Source organism: Chiloscyllium plagiosum, chromosome 35 (genome assembly GCF_004010195.1).
Source record: "Chiloscyllium plagiosum isolate BGI_BamShark_2017 chromosome 35, ASM401019v2, whole genome shotgun sequence".
In the NCBI taxonomy this organism is placed as follows: domain Eukaryota; kingdom Metazoa; phylum Chordata; class Chondrichthyes; order Orectolobiformes; family Hemiscylliidae; genus Chiloscyllium; species Chiloscyllium plagiosum.
Window position 1 is genome coordinate 4,963,664 of NC_057744.1, and position 8,722 is coordinate 4,972,385.

Consider the following 8,722-nt stretch of genomic DNA (forward strand, 5'->3'; position numbering starts at 1 on the left):
TACTGTCAACGACACCTCCAACCTTTGTGGTCATCTGCAAACTTGCTAACCCATCCTTCAATCTCCTCATCCAAGTCATTAATAAAAATTACAAAGAATAGAGGCCCAAGAACAGAGCCCTGTGGAACACCACTCACCACTGTCTTTCAGGCAGAATATTTTCCTTCCACTACCACTCGCTGTCTTCTGTTGACCAGCCAATTCTGTATCCAGACAGCTAAATTTCCCTGTATCCCATTCCTCCTGACCTTCTGAATGAGCCTACCATGGGGAACCTTATTAAAAGCCTTACTGAAGTCCACATACACAACATCCACCGCTCGACCCTCATCAACTTGTCTCGTAACATCCTCAAAGAACTCAGTAAGATTTATGAGACATGCCCTCCCCCTCACAAAGCCGTGCTGACTGCATTTAATCAAGCCATGCTTTTCCAGATGGTCATAAATCCTCTCCCGCAGAATCCTTTCTAACACCTTGCGGATGACAGACATAGCTTGTCAGGATGGCCGAGTGGTCTAAGGCGCCAGACTCAAGGAGTGTTAGTCTTTGCTCTGTATCTGGGCTTGTGAATTCTGGTCCCTTTCTAAGGGCATGGGTTCAAATCCCACTCCTGACATTCTCCCCTTTGTGGGCGGCATGGTGGCACAGTGGTTAGCACTGTTGCCTCGCAGCGCCAGAGACCCGGGTTCAATTCCCGCCTCAGGCGACTGACTGTGTGGAGTTTGCACGTTCTCCTCGTGTCTGCGTGGGTTTCCTCCGGGTGCTCCGGTTTCCTCCCACAGTCCAAAGATGTGCAGGGCCAGGTGAATTGGCCATGCTAAATTGCCCGTAGTGTTAGGTAAGGGGTAAATGTAGGGGTAGGGGTATGGGTGGGTTTGCTTCGGCGGGTCGGTGTGGACTTGTTGGGCCGAAGGGCCTGTTTCCACACTGTAATGTAATCTAAATCTAATGAGACTGACTGGTTTATAATTGCCGGGGATTTCCCTATTTCCTTTCTTGAAGAGAGGAATTACATTTGCCTCCCTCCAGTCCTCAGGTACGACTCCAATGGAGAGCGAGGACCTTGTGGTCATGCATTTCATTTCCTGGGTAACTACTCTCTGGAGAAGTAAATTTCTCCTGAATTTACAATTGAATGTGTTAGTGAATATCTAATATTTAGTTTTTGTTTTCACCAGCAATTGAAAATATATTTTCTATATTTGTTCCATCCAAACCTTTTGCAGTCTGGAAGACCTCTTCCAGTCCACCTTTCAGGTTTCTTTTTTTCAGAGAAAATTGCCTTGACTATGTAAAATCCCCTTTGGTATAAGCTTTCAGTCTGAATACAATGCTGACATTTTTTTCTTGCAACTTCTCCAGTGCCTTTACATTAGTTAAAAAAATAATAAAACCAAATAAAAACACTTCATAGTCAGCTCAAGTGTTTTACCAACATTTTGTGCAAATGCAACATCAATTCTTTGATTTTCAATTCTATCCAGAAATGAAAACGTTTATCACTTTGCTGTTCCAGATTTGTTAGAAAGCTTATCAAACTAGTTAATAATTAAACACCAAAGTAATAAATGAGTAAGGACAGAAAAACAGTATTCAACTATCTTCCCTTGATATTCATTGACATAACAATCACTGAATTCCCCCAATGTCAACATCTGACCATTACCAATAATCAGAAACTTAATTAGAACAACCAAACATCCCATTTATGGGCGGCACGGTGGCACAGTGGTTAGCACTGCTGCCTCACAGCGCCAGAGACCCGGGTTCAATTCCCGCCTCAGGCGACTGACTGTGTGGAGTTTGCACGTTCTCCCCGTGTCTGCGTGGGTTTCCTCCGGGTGCTCCGGTTTCCTCCCACAGTCACAAAGATGTGCAGGACCAGGTGAATTGGCCATACTAAATTGCCCGTAGTGTTAGGTAAGGGGTAAATGTAGGGGTATGGGTGGGTTTCACTTCGGCAGGTCGGTGTGGACTTGTTGGGCCGAAGGGCCTGTTTCCACACTGTAATCTAATCTAATCTAATCTAATCTAATCAAACAAATACTGTGATTACAAGACCAGTTCTGACACTGGGAATTTAGTGAAAAGTAACTCACCCTCTGCCTACTCAAATCCTGTCCACCATCTACAAGATACAAGGTGGGAGTGTGATAGAATACTCAGCATTCTGTGGATGAGTGCAACTCCGAAGACTGTCATGAAACTTGGCACCATGCAGGTAAAAGTTGACCATTTGATTGTTACATTCAACAGTTGTCAACTCAACCACTAATGCCCACTAGTAGCAGTGTTAACCATTTACAGGATGCACAGCAACAACTCATCAAGTCTCCTTTGTCATGTTTTGTCCCTGGGTGAGGTTCCCTCAGTTCGTAACATCTCCAGACGGGATGTCCCAAATCTGTAAATCCTGAGTGAGAGGAATGAAGTGGCTCCCCTTCTTTTTTTATGTACCCCTTTGGTCCACAGCAACAGGTTAATATTTAAAAATTCCCTTCATCGTGGGTGCCTTTTTCCAAGACCAAATAAATTTTTATTTCAAATGGAGCCAGTGTAGCCAGCTTCCTTGAGTTAACAAAAATAGTCAACTTATTCGATAATGAGCATGAGAAGAAATATCACACACATATTAAAGGATTAGGAATAGGAAGTGATTCCAAAGAAAAGATGCAAGTTAAAATAAAAGGTCTACAGATCAGTCTCTGAGTCATTCATGAAGAGTAAAAAGTTGTTACAGAAGACGGGACCAGTAACTTTGATGTTAAAGTTGAACAGTCAATTCCGAGGTCTTTAGCTTATTTGCATGTAATCTGAAATTCTTTTCTGCTTGTTCTTTTCAAAGTGGCTGCCTGCTAGCCTTCAGAGTAAGGATTTCTTACTCTCTTGTACCTGGAGTGCAGGGATGTTTAATTGACAGCACACAGTCTACATACTGACAAATCAAGTCATTAATACTCCCAGACCAGGGACTGCAGCTGGTTTTTAGCCTTTTTACACTCAGAAGGATAAAACACAATCATGTGTTCAGGGAATAGGTCCCTGCTGAGAGGCAGTGTGTATAGTCTGCCTGTCCTTATCACTTTTTCTCTTTCTAGTTGTGGTTTCCCTGACTCTGAAAATGTGTGATATTTTATGGGTCCACACGGGACTCTATCTGACAGTCACTGAATTTAAATACACAGTCACCTTTTAGCTGTAGTATGGTGGAATTGAATGTTTAAAATGTCCATGAGTAATTTGGGGTCCTGATCTGTCATCACAACACCTTTGACAGCATTTCTGACTTCATGGCCTCTGCCATCTAGAAAAACAAGGGCAGCTAATACATGGAACAGCACTAACTGTATGTTCCCCATCCAAGGGGTAACCTTATAGAAGTTTATAAAATCATGAGGGGCATGGATAGGATAAATAAACAAGGTCTTTTCCCTGGCATGGGTTGGTCCAGATCTAAAGGTGAGAGGGGAAAGATTGAAAAGGGACCTAAGGGGCAACTTTTTCACGAAGTGGTGGAGGCTGGTACAATTACATTTAAAAGGCATCTGGATGAGTATATGTATAGGAAGGGTTTAGAGGGATATGGGCCAAGTGCTGGCAAATAGGACTAGATTAATTTTGGATATCTGTTCAGCATGGACGAGTTGGACTGAAGGGTCTTATTCCATGCTATGCATCTCTATGACTATGACACTAAGTCACACAGCATGATGTCTTGGAGCCAGTTTGCTATTCCTTCACTGTTAGTGTTCAAAATCTTGGAATTTCCTTCCTCACAGTGCTGAGGTTATAGTTGCATCCCAAAGACTACAGCGGTTCACAAGGTTGGCTCACCACCACATTCTGAAAGGTAATTAGTGGCAGGCAACAATTGTTTATCCAGCTATCAACACCTACAGCCCATGAAATAATTTTTCAAATACTAGTTTTCAGATGATTGATTTAAAAAGCTGTGAGAACCTTTCAAAGAAACAATAATTTGTTGTGCACTGGTTGAGTTGTAAGTTCTCAGCTTTATTATCTTTTTATTATTTTTCTTTATAATACTGTTTGGCCACTGATTAATATATGTCGCAAGTAATATAACTTGAGGAATTAATATTCCTCAGCCACAGATTAAAGAAATAATGCATATCATGATCTTTATACCAAATGTTTCAAAAGAGATCTCTCTTGAAATACATCTTCTTGGTGATTCATAGATTTATACAGTGCAGAAAAGGCCTTTCAGCCATTGAATCTGCACCGACATATTGACCACGAAACATGCGCTAATCCCAGTTTCCTGGACATTCAATATCCTTGAATGTTATGATATCTGAAGTGCTCATCTCAACATTTTTTAAAGGTGATAAGGTTTTCGGTCTCCACCATCTTCCCAGGCAGTGTATTCCAGATTCCCACCATCAGCTGAGTAAAAACGTTTATTCCCCAAGTCCCCTCTGAATCTCCTGCCTTTAAGCTTAAAACTATGCCCCTCGAGATTGACCCCTCAACCAAGGGGAACAGCTGCTCTCTACTCACCCTGTCCATGCCCCTCATCACTTTATACACCTCAATTATGTCCCCCCACAGTCTTCTCTGCTCTAAAGAAAACAATCCAAGCCTATCTATCCTCTCCTTCTAGCTCAGTTGATTTGATGTACAGTTTTCATAGAATCCATGGAATGCAAATCATGATCTTTATACCAAATGTTTCAAAAGAGATTTCTCTTGAAATACATAATCTTGGTGATACGTAGATTTATACTGTGCAGAAAAGGCCTTTTGGCCCAACAAGTCCACACTGACTCTCCGAAGAGTATCCCACCCAAACCCATATCCTATTACTCTACGTTTACCCCTGATTAATATACCCAACCGACACATCCCTGAACATTATGAGCAATTTAGCATGGCCAATTCACCTGGCCTGCACATCTTTGAATTGTGGGAGGGAACCCACGCAGATATGGGGAGAATGTGCAAACTCCACACAGAGAGTTGTTCGAGACTGGAATCAAACCCAGGTCCTTAGCGCTGTGAGGCATCAGTGTTAACCACTGACCCACTGTGCCACCTTTTGTGCGTATATATTTTTAATCAACCTGTTCAGACATGTTATTACACATTCTATGGCATGTGGGACTTGGAACTTTGGCCTTCTAGGCTGGAGGCAGGAGTATACATTGCAGGTCAGAAGCCCACAGTCATCTAGCCAATGATTGAGCTGATTCATTATCCAAGTGAGGATAACAGAGAAACAAAGATGTGCACTGAATAGCATGAACTCACATTTTGGATACGATGTTCTTTTTAAAAATTATGATTTATTTTGGGTCACAAAAGGCCCTTGCAACTTTGCATATGCAAGGTACACCACCATAAGTAAATGATGATTCTTAATCACTTGAACCAGCTTTCCATCCACTGACTCACTTACAGTTTCGGCTGTCTCGAGAAACAGTCGAGAATGTCTGTTGCTCTCTGAAATGCGGAATTCCAAAGTTTCACAACACCAAGAGTGAAGAAATTTTTCTTGTCTCAGCTCTACATGACTGTGCGTTTATTTTGGGTCTGGGTAACATTACAATAAACATTTTCACACTCCACTAAAAGAACATGGTAATTTTGGTACAAAATCGGTAATATGAATAAATATATCTCTGCATTGCAGCTACACTTAAAATATAACTGTTAGGACAATGCACTGAAGACAATTATTCTCCATTTCAACAGTAACATTCAGCAAGGTTTAGGGTGAGAGGGGAAAGATATAAAAGAGACCTAAGGGGCAACTTTTTCACACAGAGGGTGGTATGTGTATGGAATGAGCTGCCAGAGGGAGTGGTAGAGGCTGGTACAATTGCAACATTTAAAAGGATGGGTATATGAATAGGAAGGGTTTGGAGGGATTGGGCCGGGTGCTGGCAGGTGGGACTAGATTTGGTTGGGATATCTGGCCAGCATGGACGGGTTGGACTGAAGGGTCTGTTTCCGTGCTGTACATCTCTATGACTCTAAGTCAGTTCTGACAGCACAAGTTCTTTTATCTGTATAGGATTATAATTTACCTCAATGGCTATGAACAACAAACAAGGAATAAGAACAGTCCACTCGATCCTTTTAACCCGTTCCGTCATTCAATAAGATCAGGGCTGATCTGATTTTAACTTCAACTCCACATTGTTGAATGTCCCCCAATATACGTTCATCCTCTTGACAATCAACAATCTATCTACATCAGCCTTAAAAATATAGAAGGTTTGTTATCCACTGGTTTTTGAGTAAAGGAATTCCAAAGCTCTGAGAGAAACTTAAAATTAAGTCTAGTCAGCATTGTGAAAAAATGTGAAGATAGGATCGTGGCCCCAGATGAACATATAAAAACATTAGAGATGAGTTTAATCGGCAACCAGTTGACAATACGTGTTTTGTTTGTTCTGTTCGTGGTTTTGGTTTCACCTATTCTCAGTTTTGCACAATTCACATCAGGGCTCACAAAACGTTCATCGCTTACATGATTTAAATATCTTGTTAGCTGTGGAGAAAATGTACAATCAACATTGGGGTAAACGTGCCAGGATAGATATGTTTACCATCAATTCCTCCACCAAACTTGCCAGCAGAAAAGTTAGATGAACCCACCATTCGATTGAGAATAATGTTAGCTGTGAATAATTTCCTTTTAACAAAAGTAGAATATATTTTTCTCATGATTAAACATTACTCAGCTGGTACTTCAAGTTGCAAGTGTGGAGTGCCATGTGATAACTGGTGCTATTTAAACAATCTATCAGACAACAATGTATTGATTTGAAATATATTGAGAAAACTGACCCAAGTAAACAAAAACTGCACAAACTGTGGAATTGATATGGATAAATATATTTTACTAATCACTGTTTTTAAGATGAGTGAACCAACTTCTTCTGTGCTTTTAGGCCAGCATTAACTCAGTAATTTTAAAACGAAGACACAGAGGTAGACTGCATAAATGTGTTGAGTGTCCACATGGGTTGACTGGTTGGAAGAATGCTTCTCCTCATATTCCCCCTGAAGACATTGGGGAATAAGGTCTTGGGTCAATCTTCTTTCTCTTCAAACATAATTTCAAATTATTTGAGCCTTCCACAAGCGCATATCTCTTGGTCAATTGTTGGATAACGTGGGCTGGTATCCATTGGAGTTTAGAAGAATGAGAGGTGATCTTACTGAAGGGTAGACTGTCCTCAGGGTGTTAGCAGGATGGATACTGAAAAGATGTTTCTCCTTGTGGGACAGACTTGAACCAGAACAGTTTTAAAACAAAGAATCTCCCATTTAGAATGAAAACTAGGAGAATTTCTTCACCTAAGAAGGTCATGAGTCTTTGGAGTTCTCTTACCCAGAGAGCAGTGGATGCAGGGCCACTAAATATTTTTTTAGGTGGAAGTAGTCTGAATTCTTAAATACCAACAGATTTAAAGGTTATCAGGAATAGGCCAAAAAATGGAGTTGAGACCACAGTCAGATGAGTGTGATCCTATTGAACAGCAGAACCAGCTAGAGTAGGCACAAATGGCCTACTCCTGCTACTAATTTCTATGTTAATAAATGATGGACTTGTTTAGTCATCATACTGTCTGAAATTAGCAAAAAAAAGCATTACCATGATAAAAAAAGTCTACTGTCCTTAATTTTAATAAAAGCATTTGTCTATAGATTTTGTAAATGGAGCCATCTTGGGCTCAGTGCCAATACAGGCTATAAGCCCGATGTTAGAGTTCATTAATGAGAGCCATGTGAAGGAGTTGGAATGGTGTCTATCTGATGAGGCAAAAGACTGTCATCACCTGCTCTTTCAGATGGATGTAAAAAAGAAACCAACAACATTAGCTAAAGAGTGAGGAAGTTATGGTGGGCACATCAACATTTCTCCCACAAACTGCATAAGTAAAACAGATAATGTCATTATCTTTAGCGGAAGATGATTGCTACATTTCTCTATGTAGTAATATTGTTTCATTGTCCGCAAAAGATGCTAATTACATGTAAACCCTCATCTTCCGAAAGCAAACCAGCAAGTTATGAAACTGATATTAATACCACATGGTACAACGTTAATCTCATTTTCTAACATGTCCTTTAAAACAATTACAAATCTTAAATGACAAAAGGAGTAATAAAAAAATGCAAAAGAATTTACCTGTTGTAAAAAACAAGAACATCAGCAGCAAAACAAATATCCTGAGCATCATGTCGCTTTAACTCCAAATTATTTCTCCAGATAAAAATCTTGGAATTGAATATTTTCAAACATCATATGTTTCCTTGACATCTTCTTTAATGCAATAAACTTATTGAAGCTGGTTGAAAAACAATATTGAGACGCGATTCGATGCATCACACCCATCAACTGCTAATTGGACAGTTGTCATGACACATCTACTGCATCCTTATCAACTCTATAATTGGTTGCATGATCATTTATTCGCACAACCTGTACCCCACCTATACTCTTGTCATGAGGCCAAGAATCTGGTGTTGAATCCAGTTCAGCTCTTGGATCTCAGCTTCCAAGAGATCAATTGTGTGAGGGGATTCTGTAGTCTGAGGTACAGACAGACGTTTCTGTGGCCAGCAGAATGGTGTGTTGTTTCCCTGGTGCCAGGATCAAGGATGTCTCAGAGAGGGTGCAGAATGTTCTCACGGGGGAGAGGGGCCAGCAGGAGGTCATTGTACACATTGGAACCAACGA

The 8,722-nt window shown here is 40.7% G+C and overlaps 1 non-coding gene across 1 annotated transcript; it reads left to right on the forward strand.

Moving 5' to 3' along the window:
- Positions 1-499: 499 nt before the first annotated feature.
- Positions 500-619, forward strand: trnal-caa. Its single transcript has 2 exons — positions 500-537; positions 574-619. It is a non-coding gene; the product is annotated as a tRNA-Leu (tRNA).
- The last annotated feature ends 8,103 nt before the right edge of the window (positions 620-8,722 follow it).